This window comes from Ambystoma mexicanum, chromosome 2p (assembly GCF_040938575.1).
Source record: "Ambystoma mexicanum isolate Mex_15411 chromosome 2p, UKY_AmexF1_1, whole genome shotgun sequence".
NCBI lineage: Eukaryota > Metazoa > Chordata > Amphibia > Caudata > Ambystomatidae > Ambystoma > Ambystoma mexicanum.
This window is the reverse complement of record NC_090923.1, coordinates 1,111,003,886-1,111,022,596: the sequence shown is the minus strand read 5'-3', so window position 1 is coordinate 1,111,022,596 and position 18,711 is coordinate 1,111,003,886. Positions and strand designations below refer to the sequence as shown.

The following is an 18,711-nucleotide window of genomic DNA, read 5'->3' as shown; positions in this document are numbered from 1 at the left end:
GTCTTGTACAGTGTTTTTACTCCTACGTCCCGTCCCCTTTCCTCCATACTTGCTTCTCCGACGGTATCAGCAGGAGAAGCAAGAAGACGACAATAAGTAAGTGTGGCAAGGGCAGGGACTGAGGCAACTACCTCACGCCATACTACCCTACCACTCATACGCCAAAAAAAAAAAGAAAAAACGCTGTTATCCCTCCCATCTGTAGTTTAACTGCATATAGAAGTGTACCTAAAAAGAGTTTCCCCAGATAGCCCCTCTGTGCACAGTTGAATCTAGAAGTGTGCCCATTAACATGCCCTGTTGGACTTCATAATTGTGCCTAAATATCCAGTCTCTGCATAGGGTGGGTTCTGTCTCCTAATTGCATTGTATGATGTTCAGGTTGCACTGATGGGCCTCTCTCCCACTATGCAGATCTCCCAAATTTAGCAGGGGTTCTGTCTCCTAGTTTGCACTGCTTGATGTCTAGATTGCACTGATAGGCCTGTCTCCTAATTGCATTGTTTGATGTTCGGGTTGCGCTGATAGGCCTCTCTCCCACTATACAGGTCTCTCAAATTTAGCAGGAGTTCTGTCTCCTAATTGCACTGCTTGATGTCTACATTGCTCTGATAAGCCTGTCTCCTAATTGCATTATATGATGTTCAGATTACACTGACGGGCCTCTCTCCCACTATACAGGTCTCTCAAATTTAGCAGGAGTTCTGTCTCCTAATTGCACTGCTTGATGTCTACATTGCACTGATAAGCCTGTCTCCTAATTGCATTGTATGATGTTCAGGTTGCACTGATGGGCCTCTCTCCCACTATACAGGTCTCTCGAGTTTAGCAGGGGTTCTGTCTCCCAGTTGCATTGTATGGTGTTCAGGTTGCACTGATAGGCCTCTCTCCCAATATATAGGTCTCTCGAGTTTAGCAGGGGTTCTGTCTCCCAGTTGCATTGTATGGTGTTCAGGTTGCACTGATAGGCCTCTCTCCCAATATACAGGTCTTTCAAGTTGAGCAGGGGTTCTGTCTCCCAATTGCATTATATGATGTTCAGGTTGCACTGATAGGCCTCTCTCCCACTATACAGGTCTCTCAAATTTAGCAGGAGTTCTGTCTCCTAATTGCACTGCTTGATGTCTACATTGCACTGATAAGCCTGTCTCCTAATTGCATTGATAGCAGGGCCGCCGTGCCCAAATTGCATTGTCTGTTCTCCAAACTGCTCTGATAGGCTTCTCTCCCACTATACAGGTGTCTCAAACTTAGCGGGGCCGCCGTGCCCAAATTGCATTTTCTGTTCTCCAAACTGCTCTGATAGGCTTCTCTCCCACTATACAGGTGTCTCAAACTTAGCGAGGCCGCCGTGCCCAAATTGGACTGTCTGCTCTCCAAACTGCATTGATAGCAGGACCGCAGGGCCCAATTCCATAATTTTTTTCTCCAAACTGCTTTGACAGGCCTCCCTCCCACTATACAGGTGTCTCTAACCTAGCAGGGCCGCCGTGCCCAAATTGCACTGTCTGCTCTCCAAACTGCATTGATAGCAGGGCCGCCGTGCCCAAATTGCATTGTCTGTTCTCCAGACTGTTTTTGATAGGCCTCTCTCCCATTATACAGATGTCTCTAACCTAGCAGGGCCGCCGTGCCCAAATTGCATTGTCCATTCTCCAAACTGCATTGATAGGCCTTCCTCCCTACTATACAGTTGTCTCAAACTTAGCAGGGCCGCTGTGCTCAAATTGCACTGTCTGTTCCCCAAAATGCATTGACAGCAGGGCCGCCCGACCCAAACCCACAGCCCCAAAACATACATAGTTAGCTCACCACAGTGAGCCACTCGAAGGGAGACCGAGACTAAAGAAAGCCACTGTTAAAACCCAACTAGATAACTATACAACCCTTAACTCCACCTTATACCCCGACTGAAACAACAACAAGACTAAAACAACTCGGAATCATACAATGCCGCGCAAACGGCCCACCCAGAGGGAAAGAAGAGAAGAAAGAACAAACACCCCGAAACTTCAACCAAGAACAGCAACAACAGAACACACCCCCACAGACAGGTTTCAGAGATCGGACCAACACTGAAAGAAGAGACAAATCCCTCTACCTAACTCCATACCTCGCCGAGACCTGCTCACCAGATCGAACCAACGCAACGCCAAAACCAACTACACTGAACAACCTACCAACATCACGAAGAAAGACGAACCCGACCAGATACAACAAGCACACAACTGAAGCTATAACACCATACATCACCAAAGCAAGAAGAACCCCCAACCCACAACCACGTCCCCTGGAAGACGAACCAGATGAAAACAAAAACCCTAGATTAAACCTAGAAGAACTACTCGAGGACGCCGACAACCTTAAACCTGCTCCTGAGCTAGATCAGAAAATGACCATAACAAAAAAAGGCAAACCAAGCTACACCTCTAAACTCCACTGCAATCTAATAAACACAAGATCCATGTCAAAACATTCTGCAGAGATCTTCTACCTACTCGACGACAACGGCATCGACATCCTCTTCATCACAGAAACTTGGCTGGGCGACAACTACAAAATCACACTCCAAAGCTGCCTTCCAGCAAACTTTAAATGCCTTCAAATTAACAGGAAAAATAAAAAAGGAGGAGGCATCGCAATAGCCTTTAAAGAACAGCTGAAAATAAGAACAGACGAACCTCTCAACATCCCCAACTGCGAGTCCATGGTCATACACCTAACGGCTAGCCCAAAAACCAACATCACATTCATCCTGGTGTACAGACCCCCAACTTATGATGCATCCTTCGTCGACAACTTCATAGAAGCCATAACCAACATAGCAATCAACCACGAACACCTAATCATACTGGGGGACTTCAACATCTGGTTCGAAGACAGTCATGCCAACTCCCAAAACTCACTGATTGAACAACTCGCCACCATGAAACTACGACAACTAGTAAAAGGGGCAACTCATTCGGCAGGACACACCCTGGACGCAATATTCGCAGAGGAAAAACTCATCACCACGGCACCGCCAATACAAATACTGTGGAGCGACCATCTCATCATCCCATTCGTAATCACTCTGCCTACTCAAGTCTACATCCAACCTCGCAAACTCACAGCCACCACAAAAAGAAACTGGAAAGACGTCAAAAAAGGCAACCTATTCGAACAACTGGAGTTAACCAAGCCCTTAACAACAGAACTAGACCTAGCTGACCTAGACGGGAAAGCTGAGATATTACACAAATGGATTGCAGATACAATTGACAAGATGGCCCCAGAAAAACCATTCACACCATCAAAAAAGAGAGCAATGGCAAAATGGTTTACCCCACTACTAAGCACCATGAAAAAAGAAAACAAAAAGATGGAAATGGAATGGAGGAAAGATTACAACCCAGACAACAAAACAATGTTCCAGAAGCAAATTCGCGCATACAAGAAGGAAATTCAAAAGGCAAAGAGAAGGCATTTTGATGACAGAATCACAAATGCCACCAACACACAAAAATAAATGTTCTGTATCATTAAAGAAATGAGAAACCCACCAGGCTGTGACAACACCCCAACCCCCTCGGTGAAACTATGCAACAATCTTGCAGACCACTTCAAAAGGAAAATCAACGACATCCGACAAACCATCCAACAGAGACCAACTAGCAGCGACATACAACCAATTGAACCCAAATCAGAACCGCAGCACAAACTCAATAACTACCCCGAAATATCAGCAGAGGCATTTGCAATGCTGGTAAAACACAGCAAGAAAGCGGGTTCACCGATGGATCCCTGTCCCCCGGACATCTACAAATCAATCCTCGCACAAGGAACACCAGCAGAATACTTCAGAAACCTTCTAAATCTATCACTGGCAACAGGAACAGTACCAAGGATCTTCAAATCGGCTTTCATCAAACCACTTCTGAAAAACACAAGCGGGGACGTAGACGACCTCTCCAACTACAGACCAATCTCCAACATCCCCTACCCAGCCAAACTCCTCGAAACCTACGTATACAAACTAACCCAAGAATACGCTGAAGAACACCACCTGCTAGACCAAGCTCAAGTCGGCTTCAGACCCACAAGAGGTACAGAAACAGCACTACTATCCATCTGGGATGACCTAAAAACAAACGCAGACTCCGACACAACATCTGCCCTTATCCTGCTCGACCTCTCTGCAGCCTTTGACACAGTTAGCCATGACACCCTAACCAAAAGACTAGCAGACATAGGCATAACAGACACAGCGCTACGCTGGACTAAATCATTCCTAGCAGACAGAACTGAAACCGTCTGGATCAAACCATTCAAATCTACCCCACGAGTCAACGACTGTGGAGTACCACAAGGATCCTCACTATCACCACTGTACTTCAACATCTATCAAATCCCAGTAATCAGAATCTTCAAGAAACACAACATCAAATGCTACAACTACGCAGGCGACACTTAAATCATCTACAAGATCGAAGACACCCAAGCCGATCATTCAAACTTAACCGACTGTCTAAAAGAAGTCTTCAACTGGATGAATGCCAACAACCTGAAAATCAACCCAGGTAAAACCGAAATCATGATCATATCCAAAAACCAACAAAAGGAAACCGCCATCCCGTGGCCAACGGAAATGGGATCTGCACCATCACCATCTAAGATAGTAAAAAATCTGGGAGTCCTGATGGACAACACCCTAACCTTAGAACCGCAAATAAACGCAACAGTCAAGAAATGCTTCTTCCTCCTCCACACGGCAAGAAAAATACTACCTTTCCTCTCCTTCACACACAAAACACTCACCATCGTCGGCCTCATCATGTCAAGCATCGACTATGCAAACAGCCTCTACCTCGGTATACCGGAATACCTACTGAAGAAGCTACAAAGGATCCAAAACACAGCAGCCAGACTACTCCTCAAACTATCCAGAAGAGACCACATCACCCCGGCCCTAAAAACACTACACTGGCTCCCAGTAAAACAGCGCATCATCTTCAAAACAATATGCATAACGCACAGGGCAATCAGCGGACAAGGAGCAGAATTCCTACAAAAGAAAATAACAATCTACAAGCCAACGAGACCGCTCAGGTCAACCAATGAAATCCGACTGGAACAAAAACCTTACATCAATAAGAAACTCGGAGGAACCGCTTTCTACCACCTAGCCGCGAAAACCTGGAACAGCATCCCAAAAATAATAAGGAACACCAAAGATCACCTCAAATTCAGAAAATTACTAAAAACCTGGCTCTTCAAAACCAGAGACTAAAACCGAAACAACAATAAGACAAATGACTCAACAAAAAGGACCTTGACACAGGGGTCCACCTGCGAGACCCAGGGAGACGGAGGCAACGACTCCAGCCAACCCTCACCATCCCCCATCACCCGTACAGCCACAACTAGGTACCACGAGCTGTGGAACGGACAAGACACAACTAATCACCACACAAACGGAAGTATGGACACTAGCAGCTGCGCTAGTCATGTGGGGGGGGTGAGGAGCATGCAAAGTTATTAAGGGAGCGGGCGGAGGTGACAGCTAAATCCTCAAACGGCCTCGAATGGAGAAAAAAAAAAAAAAAAAAACGAGCACGTACCTCCTGAGGCACAGGGTGTACAAGCATCCCGTCGTGTAAGATTACACGAGCCCAACCGGCTCAATCCAGGATAGAGATGCCAACTAACCAATACCACTAACAACTTCCTTCTCTGCATACACCTCTCAAACTCCAAACCAAACACAACCACAAACCTCCAGCACAGCAAACCGCACGAACTTCACTACACTGCAACAACAAAACAAAAACACACATAGACTCGCACATCAGCACACGACGACTACCGGCCGCATACACCCCAGGCCCAGCCGACGGAACCACCGGGCTGAGGCTGCCAACAGCACATCACTGCAATCTTGCACTTTTCCAGCCTCCACCCACTAACCCACCCCTCCCTCCCTCTTTCAGAGCCGCCAGAGCGCCAGGGGACCACTCCGGTGGTGATAGTGCGCGGTACAAATGACCTTTAACATTAACATTAACATACTTGTGGGACATCTCTCCGTCCTGTGGGACGGGACCGGAGCACTTTGTAAAAAGCATCCAAATGTTCCCCAAAATGTGTCCTTCCTCTCTTTCGTGCGCGGGGCCCGGCACGTGGCCGTAACCCCACCCACCTTCGCTCCGCCCTGCGCATCGCCCTCAGTCCTTTTCTCCGCTCGATCGGGGCCAGACGCACTTGCATCCTCAGAAGATTTTCTTCCCTGTTTTCCTCTCTGGCTCTCGCTAGCGTTCGTCTTCTAGTCTGTCTGTCTTTTAAATTAGACTTTCCAGACTGTTCTTCGTGTCATCGTCGCTTCGTGAGGGCGGATCCCCATCCTCTTTCTTTAGAGTGTTTCGGTCCGGGCTCTTCAACGTCGGTTGGAACGGTGGGAGGAGGTGTTCCGACGCACTCCCCCATCTCATTATATCATGGTTATCGCGGTATAGCAGGTGGAGTTAAATAATCTTAACAAATATTTTCTAAAAGGTCATAAATTGACAGATTTAGCATCACAAACAAAACCAGGCACGCAGGGCCAGAATTGGGCTTTTCAACATACTTTCCACTTAAATGCCTTGCTTCCACCAAACACAAATACACGTGTGGAGAGGAGGAGGGGGGGTGCCCTGCTGCAACTGGCAAAGCAAACTGAATAGCTTTTCTTAAGTGGTCATTTAGGCTTTATGCTCCCCCACTGGCTACTGGTGAAGATGAACATGTTGCCCTCTTGATAACCTGCATGCCACCGATCAATGGAAGCTGATGGTAGTATACGCTTGTGCGCATACACACACACACACACACACACACACACACACACACTTTACGTTACAGCCTTTAGTTTACTTGCGGGCCAAAAGGTGTTCAGTAATCACGGACATGTTACCCTTTGGTATGGCAGCAGGGAATAGCCACAGAGATGAGTGAATTTCGCAGTATGACTTATTAGATGTAAATTCAATGATAGAACCAGAGAAATCCCCCATTGCCATATGTTTAGAGAACATTATCCATTATAAATATATAAACCCCAAAGCCGCCAACCGAAAGTAAACCCTTTTCCTTCTTGGCACTGTATCTATTCTTCCTATTGCTAACATATTGATTTTGTGTCAGGCACGTGTGGTTTATGGAATGGCATTAAAAACTGCTCCAACTGAAACTACTTGGCAGACGGCACATCCAACAGTGCAAGACCAAGACTGCGCAGCACTTGCTTACTGCAGGCTTTCCAAATCAGATTAAAAAGCACACTTTACGGTATAAACAATGTGACGGTTATTATTGTTCAATTAAGTGGTTCACTGTATCTTTAACGGTATACCGTTATACTGTTACATCCCTAGTTCATCGACGAGAAGAAGAAACGCCCGGTAAGTTCTTTACTTTTCAGAGCACCCCGGCCGGGGGATACCTTCCCGGGTTCCTCTCGAGCCGGGAGGGGTGTTGATCGCTCTGTCACCGGGGTTCGCCCTGAGGTGCCTGTTGGGCCTAATAATTCTACCGGAGTTTACTCCGAGGGTCTCCGTAATGGGCCTGTGTACACCGGAGTAACTTCGGAGGCCCCTCCTGTGGGGGCTGTGTGTAGACCCAGTTCTGCTGAGTCACAGGGTACCGGAGCTTGCTCTGAGGCCTCTTTTTCGGCTTCCCTCAAAAACAAGACCGGGGTGCGCCCCGAGGCCTTGGCTGGGCTTGTGTTTACCGAACGGATGTTCGAGGCCCGTGCCGATAAGGCTATTACCGGGCCTAGGCCCGAGGTCCCTCGTACAGAGGCTAAGGCTACCAACAGTTCTGAGGGGCCGGGCAGGGCCCTGTCGGTGAAAGCGGTTTCTCACTGTTCCCGCTCTTGTGGTGATACCAGATCTGTTGAGGGGGCAAAGAAGCAAGGTTCTTCTTTTATCGGCAGTGCCGAGGTCCTTGCTTCGAAGGCTCAGTTGGCTGTTGGTATGTCGCAGAAACATTCCAGGCCTCATAGTACCGGCTCTGCCGAGGTACCTTATGTTAAGGCTAAAATTAAGACCCCTGATCCATCGACGGAGACCCCTGCCTCACTTCCTCACGTGCCGCAGTTCCCCTCAGATGAAGACAAAATGGCGGCCGTTCCCGCCACGACCACGGCCGCCATTTTAGGTACTACCCCTACAACTACGCCATCGGCCCCTGGTGTAGGGTTCGGTCCTTTGGGTGAACCTAAGGTCACTTGTGCGTATCCTTACCGGCCCGTTTATGATTGGAACGCCCGGATGCCTCTTCCGCACAATGTTTCATTGCCTGCAGGGGCGGCCCCTTTGATTTATGTGGATACGTCGGCGGAGGGCCCGGTGTGGCACCCTTCTCCGTTACATCCCTGGATTTGTGCACCTCATGAGGCCTCCTCAGGTTCCGAAGCAATCTCCTGAGGACGCTTTTTTCGGTAAATTTCAAGCGCTTATGTGCACCGACCCCATGAGGGAGTATTTCAAAGGAGTTTTTATGTGTCCACCAGCGCCCCCGGCTCCACCCGTTCCTCTGGTGGTTCCGCCGGCACCTCCTTTGCCCGTGGTGCCTGCCCAGGATCTTCCGCCTTTGCCACCGTTGTCCCCAGTGGATAAGGCAGTGCCTGACACGGTTCAGCAGGATCCTGACCTGTCAGATGACCCTCAAGGCAAGCAGGACAACGAGGACCTTCCCCGCTCTGTTAGAGCTTTTCATGACCGGGTACTGGACATGATGAATTTCTTAGATGTTCCGGAGGCACCTGCTCCACAGGAGGGCATGCTTTCTGGGGCGTTCACCCTGTCTCCTTTGGAGCGTACCGGCCTTTTCCTGCAGAAGGATGTTTTGGCCGAGGTCCGAAGAGTCTGGGAAAAGCCACATTCAGGACTTTTTCTCAATAAAAAGATTGACGCAAGGTACAGGCTGCACTCTTTGGAGGAAGTGGCCTTGTCGTCTTGTCCACCTCCCTCCTTCACAGTGGTGGCTGCGGCCAAGTTGCAGTCCAGACCCGCAGCATCCTCTTCCGCGACGGCTACTCAGGTCTTGGGAAAGGAGGACAAGCTCCTGGACTCCCTAGGGAGGAAGATATTTGCCAATTCGGCCCTGCAGCTCAGGCAGGCCAATGCCGGATTGATTTTGGCGGGAGCTAACATGCGGATGTGGAAAGGTCTGTCAGAGTTTGAGGAGCACATTCCGGTCGAGAAGTTGGAAGACTTCAGAGGTGGCCTTTCCGATGCCAGGGTCTTGGCCCAGGATATCCTGGAGGCTGCGGCTCATCACGTAGACACCTCGGCTCGGGGCATGATGCTCAGGGTTGATACCTCGAGGCAAGCGTGGTTGCATGCCACTAAGTTTTCGAAGGAAGTGCAAGACAAAGTTTTGGACCTTCCATTCAATGGGAAGGAGCTTTTTCATTCTTCTACTGATGTAGAGCTCACCAAAACCAAGGATAGCACTCCGACGGCTAAATCATTGTCTGTTCTGGTTAAACCTCCCTTCCAGACTCAAAGGCTGTTGTCGCAAGGGCGACCTTCCTCTGGTTTTAAGGGATTCCTTGACCGCAAAAATCGCAGACTGGATACTCCTGCGGGGAATAACCACTGTAGACAACAGCGTATGCAGTATTTCTCCCGCTCCTCAGCCTCCTCATCAGGTTCAGGTGGCACCGCCACCGATAAACCTGCCAAATGAGGGTTTTCCGCGCTCGCACGAGACCCCGGTCGGAGGGCGCATCGCGTCTCATTGGGAGGCGTGGCAGACCATCACAGAAGACGGATGGGTCTGGTCAGTCGCTCGGGCGGGCTTCTGCTTACCTTTACCCCCTACCCAACCCCTCAACCTTCCTTTTCAGCCATTGGGCTTGCCCCCTCCCTCAACGCCGAGGTTCAGAAACTCCTGGACCTCAGGGCTGTGGAACCCGTTCCCTTTGGGGAGTGAGGGGAGGGCTTCTACTCCCGGCTGTTTACGGTGCCCAAACCCAACCAGGCTGGCCTGCGCACCATCCTAGACCTTTCCCATTTCAACTTCTTTCTACCCCAAGAGAAATTCAAGATGATCACGCCCAGCCAGATACGCTCCTCTTTGCAGATGGGCGACTGGCTCAGCGTAGTGGATCTTCAGGACGCGTACATGCATATCCTGATTTGGGCTCCACACAGGAGGTACCTCCGTTTCTCTTTGGGAGAGGAGCACTTCCAGTTTCGGGTGCTTCCTTTTGGCCTCAGCTCGGCGCCGCGTGTCTTCACGAAGATGTCGTCGGTGATTGCGGCCTATCTTGGTCTTCCGGGTATCCATGTGTATCCTTATTTGGATGATTGGCTTTTACGCAGCCCTTGTCCGCTGGCGGCAGCGGGCAACCTCCAGTCTCTCCTTCAGCTCCTGTTCCATCTTGGGCTGTCGGTGAACTGGCGGAAATCCTCCATGACGGTCTCTCAGGACCTGATTTTTCTGGGTTTTCGTTGGAACACGATCGACTGCAGAGTATACCTGAACAGGGACAGAATGGCGGATCTGTTGGCCACGTGTCAGATGTTTGCGCAGTCGGAGAGTATGTCGGCCTGGTGGTTCCAGAGGCTTCTGGGCCTCATGGCCTCGTGTGTGCTGGCTCTTCCTCTTCCTCTTGCTCGTCACAAAATGAGACGGACCCAGATGGCCCTTCGGAATTCATGGCGTCAGGCAGTGGACGCAGACTCCATGCGGATAATGATTCCGGATTCCATGAGTGGACCTCGACTGGTGGTCATCTCTCAGCAATCTGTCTGGGGGCGCGCGGTTTCAGGACCCGGTCCCTATGGTGACGATCACGACGGACTCCTCCCTCCTCGGGTGGGGTGCGACGTTAGATCTCCTTCAGGTCTCGGACCTCTGGTCGCCTCAGGACAAGCTCCTGCACATAAATCATTTGGAGCTTCTGGCGATTTTCTTGGCGCTCAGGGCGTTCAGACCGGTCATTGTCAACAAAGTGGTCCGCATAAGAACGGGCAATGTGGTGTCCATGTATTACATCAACAAGCAGGGGGGAACAAAGTCTCTCCCCCCCCTCCCCTCGTGGACCTGTCCATCCAGATTTGGGAGTGGGCCGTGCTTCATGGTGTCTGGCTGCTTGCTGTGCACATCCCGGGCCAGCTGAATGTCACAGCAGATGCCCTCAGCCGGCAGACAGTGTTCAGCCACGAGTGGGAGTTGAAAGCGGAGGTCCTCTCAGGGATTTTCTCGCGCTGGGGCACACTGCAGGTGGACCTCTTTGCGACGGCGTCAAACAAGAAGCTTCCTCTGTATGCCTCCAGAAGGGGACTGGGAGCCTCCTCTCTGGGGGATGCTCTAGAGATTCCATGGCACAACATGAGAGCTTGCGCCTTCTCGCCTCTGCCTCTAGTTCACCGGGCAATTTGGAAATTGAAGAACTCAGTGAACTGTTCTCTTCTACTGATAGCCCCGTGGTGGCCGGCCAGGTTTTGGTTATCCGCCGATCAGGTTACCGGTAACTCCCGATCTTCTCCACCAGGGGGAGCAGCAGCTGTGGCACCCCTCCCCACAATCACTCAGCTTGGCGGCATGGTGCCTGAGTTCAAGTCTTTAGAGCATCTGAATTTGTCTGCGGATAACATGCGCATTATCCAGGCAGCCAGAAAACACTCGACCAGATCTCAGTACAAGAGTAAATGGCTCAGGTTCTGTCATTGGTGTCTAGAGAAGAAATTGGATCCAAGTGGGGCCATGGTTGACAGTGATGTCCGTGTCCTCCATAGCAGTCAGGGGTTCATGTTCTGTCATGCAGGACTTACCTTTCAGCGGTCTCCGCTTATCAGTGTTCGTTTTCTCTGACTAACCCAGTGGTAAAGAGGCATTTCGCTGGTTTAACACACCTTTACCCTCCAGTTTGTAATCCGCACCCGCCATGGGACCTGAATGTTGTCCTGACGGCGCTGTGCCATAAACCCTTTGAGCCAATAGCTACTGTGGACCTCAAGTACTTGTCTTGGAAAGTGTCCTTTTTGGTCGCCGTCACATCGGCACGGAGAGTGAGTGAGCTCCAGGCATTGTCGGTGGAGCATCCTTTCTTGGTCTTTCACAAGGACAAGGTAGTCCTTCGAACTAATCCGGCTTTTCTGCCGAAGGTAGTGACCGAATTCCATTTGAATCAATCGATCTCCCTACCGGTCTTTTTTCCGAACCTCGCCTCTGAGCCGGAGAGGGTTCTACACTGTCTTGATGTCCGAAGAGCTCTTAAGTTCTACCTGGATAGGACTTCCGATTTTAGAAGTTCTTCTCAACTTTTTGTGACTTTCAGCAACCCTCAAGGCAGGCAGGCGTCTAAGGCAACTATTTCTAGGTGGATTGCCGCCTGCATCACAGAGTCTTTCACTATCCAAAAGATGAAACCTCCTAAAGGTATTCATGCACACCTGGTGCGGGGCAAGGCAGCTGCGGTTGCTTTTCAGAAGTATGTTCCCTGGGAGTCCATCGCTAGGGCAGCTACTTGGGCCTCTCCATCTGCTTTCTGTAAGCATTACTGCCTCGATATGAGTTATAGAGCTGATGCTCAATTTGGTCAGGCTGTGCTGAAGAACCTTTTTCAGTAAGGGGTATTTCCATCCACCCGTAGTTCCTGTAAGGAGTGCTTGGGGATCTCCCACAAGTATGGAGGAAAGGGGACGGGACGTAGGAGAATTACCAGGTTTTGACCGTAGTGACCACCTTACTCCTAGTCCATAGTCCCCTTTCCTCCATACGCCCGGCCGCCGTCCCCTCTAATAAGGTTCGTCTGCTATTGGTAATGGGTCTCTGACCTGGCAAAGAAAAGGACTGAGGGGCGATGCGCGGGGATGAGCCAAGTTGGGCGGGGTTACGGCAGGAAAGAGAGGAAGGACACATTTTTGGAAAAATGTGGATGCTTTTTACAAAGTGCTCCGGTCCCGTCCCACAGGACGGAGAGATGTCCAAGTATGGAGGAAAGGGGACTATGGACTAGGAGTAAGGTGGTCACCACAGTGAGTAACCTGGTAATTTTCCTCAATGACTGAAGTGGTGGTTGGCTTCTGATCCCCACCCAATTGTCCATCTATAGTCTTCACGGCCTTGTGAAAGGTGTTAGTTCAAAGTTTGAACAGTGTCTCGCGACTGTTTTTCGGGGATAGTAGTCTTTGACTTTAGGCTTAAGATAATACTTGACTCTGTAGTGTGGATTATCACTCAAGAATGGATTTGTTTGTCCCTTACCCAGTCTTCGGTCATTCGGCTTTCACCCTGTCAAGGGCTTTCCGGTTTCTCAAACCGCTATGGGGACTTGTTTCTCACGCCTTTTGGGGGTCATATGGCAATTGCCATACCATGGCTTCTCAGGTTTATCACTCCGCCGTACGGCAGTGCAGGGACTTCTGCCATCTTCTCTTCTATTAGGAACAGCTGCGTACCGTCTGTCATGACAATGTTCCTCGGAGGAGTTTGACGCTTGAGCTGTCGCTGGACACTGGGCCAATCTGGCTGCTCCCTGCATCAGTACTCCACATCTGCCTCCAGCTTTAGGTTTTCACGTTCATCAGCACTATGGGTCCTCAAGTTTTTGATTGGGAGGTGCTTTACCATCCTCCCAGTTCTACAAACAGTAGTGTCCCATGTGCTCCAATTCTGCTCCCCACCCGGCAGCTTCCCCTGATTATCTACACCCTCCGGGCGGAGGTTCCTGCTCGTGGCTCACTCAGTGGCACTTCCTCTTCAAGTTAATCTCCATCTGATGTTCCTTTGCCGCTTTTATTAACTGCAACGAGATGGAATTTTCCAATGATTTTGTGTTTCTTGTAACTGGTGTCAAACTTAACGGGCACAAGTACCATCACATTGCTCATTTCCCATATCGCCAAAAAGCACGTTGACCCTTTCACAGGAGTAAGGATTAATGCAATCCCTTTCTGGGGACTCTTTGCTCACCAAGTGGGAGTCGGTCGCAACAGGATCCTGCTTGCCCTGTCCCCTAGGGGCTTTTAGTTTAGCAGGCTCGCCTTCATAGTCCCGTAGAGGGTGGCTTCACTTTGGGCTGAAGAGGCGAATTCCCCGGATTCGTCAGTGAACTGGAAGCCAGTAAACCTTGTCCTGTTTAATAAATGCATTTAGATCTTTCTACCAGTAAAGGTCACGTTTGCTACATTGTTTTTCAAAACAAATCATCTTCCTATGCTTTAATGAGCATCTGGTCACTTTTAATCCGTATTATTGCATTGCTCGTAGCAACGTGCTTACATTATTATGAAAACGGCACAATACCTATTCCATAGTTTGTTAAACAAGACACATTTGAAAAGATTTAATTGCATGCTGCAAACATATCTGATGTTTATATAAACAAATGCAATGCACGTGCAGGCCTACATGGATGAGACTAACAAAGGTTGCTTAATTAGGACATGCTGGAAGTGGAAAATTATGACAAAAGGATGGACATCTTTTTTTATTATTTGATTTGGCAGAAGCCCATCTTGTTCACACAGGCAAGTTCATAGGTAGCCCACAGATAACCAGACTGGCTTCAAATTGAAAATAAGCATCTTTTGTTTCTCTGTTCCTACTGATTACATCTGTTAGAATGTGATTGGCTAACAGGGAAACGGGGGTGGGATGTAGTTTTTTAGGTGTTTTTTTGCAGTCTGCAGGAGTTTTTAAGATTTCACTGAAGGCTATGCCACCACGAAGTACCAGGGCCTAGAGGACACTTCTGGCCCACAAGATCTTGACCTGCCTGGGGAAGGAAAGCAAACAGATTTAATGAGTAGGCCAAGACTAATTCTAGTATTTGGGCCTAAACCTGGTACTTTGCCAATGTTTGCACATTTTTATTTTTACTGCTTGCTTCAATAGGTTGGAGGCAAAATTAATTTACAGTGTTGAACTACATTGGAAACGAGCAGCAAAGACTTCCAGAAGCCTCCATCCGAAGACATACTTTGCATGCCATCTGCAGGCCAGCATGAGCTTGGTCCCACTCTCCTTTGTACTGTGAGCTCCTGTTGGGGTCAGTGCCCTTTCTGCCCGCCATCCCGCATTGCAATATTTATTTTGCAACTCCCCACATCATCTTTCTACATCCACGGGGCTGCCCGCATTTATTTATATATTCTGCGGCTCTGCGCTTTATTTTTACTTTGGCCACCCCTGCATTCATTTTCCCAACTTCCCTGTTCCTGAGTCCTCTCGCTCCCAAACCCTCCCCTGTTCCGCTTCCCGGCCCACTCCCACCTACCCGGCCCACGATTGGCTGCTTCTACGTACGCAAATACACATGGAGATTTTGTATCGAGCTCAAGACCCTTTTTGCAATCTTCAACCATGCGTGAGCTGGTCCCACTCTCCTTTGTACTGCGAGCGCCTGTTGGGATCAGTGCCCTTTCTGCCCGCCATCCCCCATTGAAATATTTATTGCAACTCCCTGCATCTTCTTTCTACATCCTCGCCGCTGCCTGCATTTATTTAGATATTTCAGCTGCTCCCTGCTTTCATTTATTTATTTTGATGCTCTGCGCTTTTTTTTTTACTTTGGCCGCCCTTGCATTCATTTCCCCCAAATTCCCTGTTTTGCGAGTCCTCTCCCTCCCGTGTTCCTCTCCCCAACCCAATCCTGCCTACATTTATTTTATTTGCATTTTTGAAGCGCGCTCACAGCCTGGGGCATCGTGGCGCTGTTAGTCCCCGATTGGCTGCTTCTCCCTAAAGTAGCCCCCTTTATGGACGCCACAGTGCAGCCTTGGCATCAGGCTAACAGCGGAAGGCAGAGGGCAGCACCTTCCTGGGTAGCTCCATTCCCCATTTGCCCCTGTTCGCAATGGACGCTTGGCAGGTCATTCTTCAGCTATATCAAGGTATGGTGGTATGGGCGGTGAGCACAGCCATTAGTGTGCTGAGGTAAAACCCTGCTACTATTCGTCTTACTATCTACTCTTAACAGTATGTTGTTCTACACTATGCTCTTTGTTTCGACATATTGCATTTAAATGAAATGCAGAGGGTAGCTTATGTATGTATTGCATATAAAGGACATGTGGAAGTTAGCATATGCATTGCATTTAGCACTTAGATGAACTACGAAGGATAACCCCCCGCCCCCCTGCTCCTGATGAGTCCTGAAGGTTAGCCATTACTTTGCACCCAGAAATGCACACGGTAGCCATCTGCTGCACTTTGAAGAATGGTGAAGCTGGTCTACGCTTATCACACAATAGTTATGAGGATATCACCACACCTACTGTAAATACAAAGATAGACTAGGTACTGCATTTAGAAGTTTCGGAGGGAAGCCAGCGTGTTATACCAGAAAGAATATTGAGGCAAGTCAGGCGGTCGCACAATAGATTGAAGATGGCAAATATGCTGCACTTAGATGAAGTGTGAGGATAGACAAGTGTCCGCACTTGGAGTATTTCGAGGCTGGCCAATGTGACACTTAGTAAAGTCGCAAAACTAGTCTATGTATTGTACATGGGAGAACTCTTTGGGAATGCCAATGTATTGCAGCTAGAACTGTGAAGATTAGCCGTTGTGTTGTACTAAGAAGAGCCACAGCGGCTATCCTATGCATAACAGCTCGGAAGTGTTGTGAAGGTAGCCAAGGGGATGCACTTTGAAAACAGAGTAGCCAATGTATTAACAACCCCCACTCCTGCTCCTCTCCTGCATTCCTGCCGAGTACAACACCAACTCACTCACTCACTCACTCCATGACGTTGGGCCTTACCCCTCTTGATACAAGCCACTGCACACAATCAAACCTTGTTGGAAAACAGACTCGCACAGAATGCCAGTTCCTCAAGCTCCAACATAAGAGCACAACCTCTATCTTATCCCTTACTAACCTACCCGGCCTCTTTCTTACAGAGCCGCGTGAGCGCCTGGAGACTATACCAATGGTAACTGTGCGCGATAAAAAACTATTTAACATAAGATGGGGCTTAAAATTGGCTGTTTCCCCGATCTTCCAAATTCAAATGGTTTAACTGTTCAAATATTTTTGGTGCTGAAGTAAGCCGTTTCATGCCAAATTTGTCGACACATTTTTCTCTTCCATGAAAGGAACTACTAGGAGACATCATGATGCGTTTTTGTTATGATAGCCTTTCAATCACCCCTTGTGCCATTGACACCTGAGTTTAGGGTGTTAGTTTCAACAGTGTCTATATATATATATATATATATATAACACCTTTGTTGCATCCTGTACCTCTTTGGGCAGGGTAATTAGATCCATCAGAGCACCAAGGAAGGACAAGTGGAATCCTTTGCAGGGATTTGTAATGTTTCATTTGTTATCACTTTTAGGATCTTTTTGCGACCCATAGAATTCTCAAAGGAATACTACCTTTTCTCACCTTCCCCTAAGTTACCCGAGCCCTGGTTCTCTCTACCCTTCACTATTGCAGTAGCCTCCTCCTGAATATTTTTTCCTCCACTCTGCGTCCTCTTCAGCTAATCCAGAATAGGGCAGCAAGACTTATCCTTGGTCTGAAACCTAGGGACCGCATCTCTCCTGTCCTAAAGTCTTCACTGGCTCCCGGTTGCTTCACAGATTAAGTTTAAATCTCTCAATCATCCAAAAACCTTTCAGGGGCTGGCGATCACACTATCTGCAACTCTTACTAAATATTCCCCCTATAGACCCCTGTGCTCCTCTGGCACCAACTCTTGAGGGCAGAGGGCAGGAGGTTGATCTTTCTTTAGCTGGCTTCCTTCTTTGTAACAGACTCACTCTTTGTCTTGAGGAGTACTTTCTTAAATTCCGGAAGCTCCTCTAGACTTTAATCTTTACCTCTGCCTCCCCCCTTCCCCCCCGCACTCTCCTCTGCTAATCTCACAGTTGCTTGTTTGGTGTTCAGGGCCCTTATACATCCTCGGAACCCTGACCTCCCACACCGAAATCCCCCCCCCTTGCCCTGCTTCTGGCTATCCCCAGCACTTGCCTCGGCTCACCCTCCACCCTGGAGGCTCTTACTTGCCTTACATTGCACTTCACTTGTTGCTCATCCATGAGCACCACAGCACCTATCCCATTCCCCCTCTCTTCTGCACTTGCACGTTCTGAACATTCACCAGGCATAGTAGGTTTGTCCCCCCACACGTCCCCCTCACTGCATTTGATATTTTTATGTATTTTTATCTCTTCCTGTTGCCCGGTGGGCACTTTGTAACAGTACTTCTGAGGCTTGTGGAATCTGCATAGATCACATGCTGTGCATAGGCCGATATCTAGTGGAAGCTGCAGAGTATTAGTTTGTTTTTTTAGACTTAAAAATGGGCGTCGACATAGGGCGTGCCAGTAATACTATCCCTAGTGTGACGTCCACTGTACCCACGATCCCTCACGCGCGTAGGCCCTCAGATCGTTTTTTTCCGCCATGCTTGTCGGAAGCATTGTTGCGGAGTTCCCTGGCTTTCAGCCAATTTGCAAAAAATCATATATATTTCCCTGTTCTTTCACTCTCACGTCGAGATCCGAAGATCGACGCCGGTCCGAAGAGTAAACAACCGTTGAGACTGCACAACGGACTAGGGACCTCGAAAGGCCTCTGGCCTCGGCCCAGGCCTCGGAAGGCCTCTGGCCTCGGCCCTGCAAGTAGGGAGTGTGGGGGGTGGAAACATACTCGCACTCGCTATTATTTCCTACACACACTAGCCCGCTGCCATAAGGTGACATATGGAGAGTACTCCATT

The 18,711-nt window shown here is 49.0% G+C and overlaps 1 protein-coding gene across 18 annotated transcripts in view; it reads left to right on the top strand.

The window, feature by feature from the left end:
• Nucleotides 1–18,711, top strand: part of MARK2 (microtubule affinity regulating kinase 2) — a 1,484,563-nt gene that overhangs the window by 589,837 nt on the left and 876,015 nt on the right. The gene's annotated exons all lie outside the window — the stretch shown is intronic.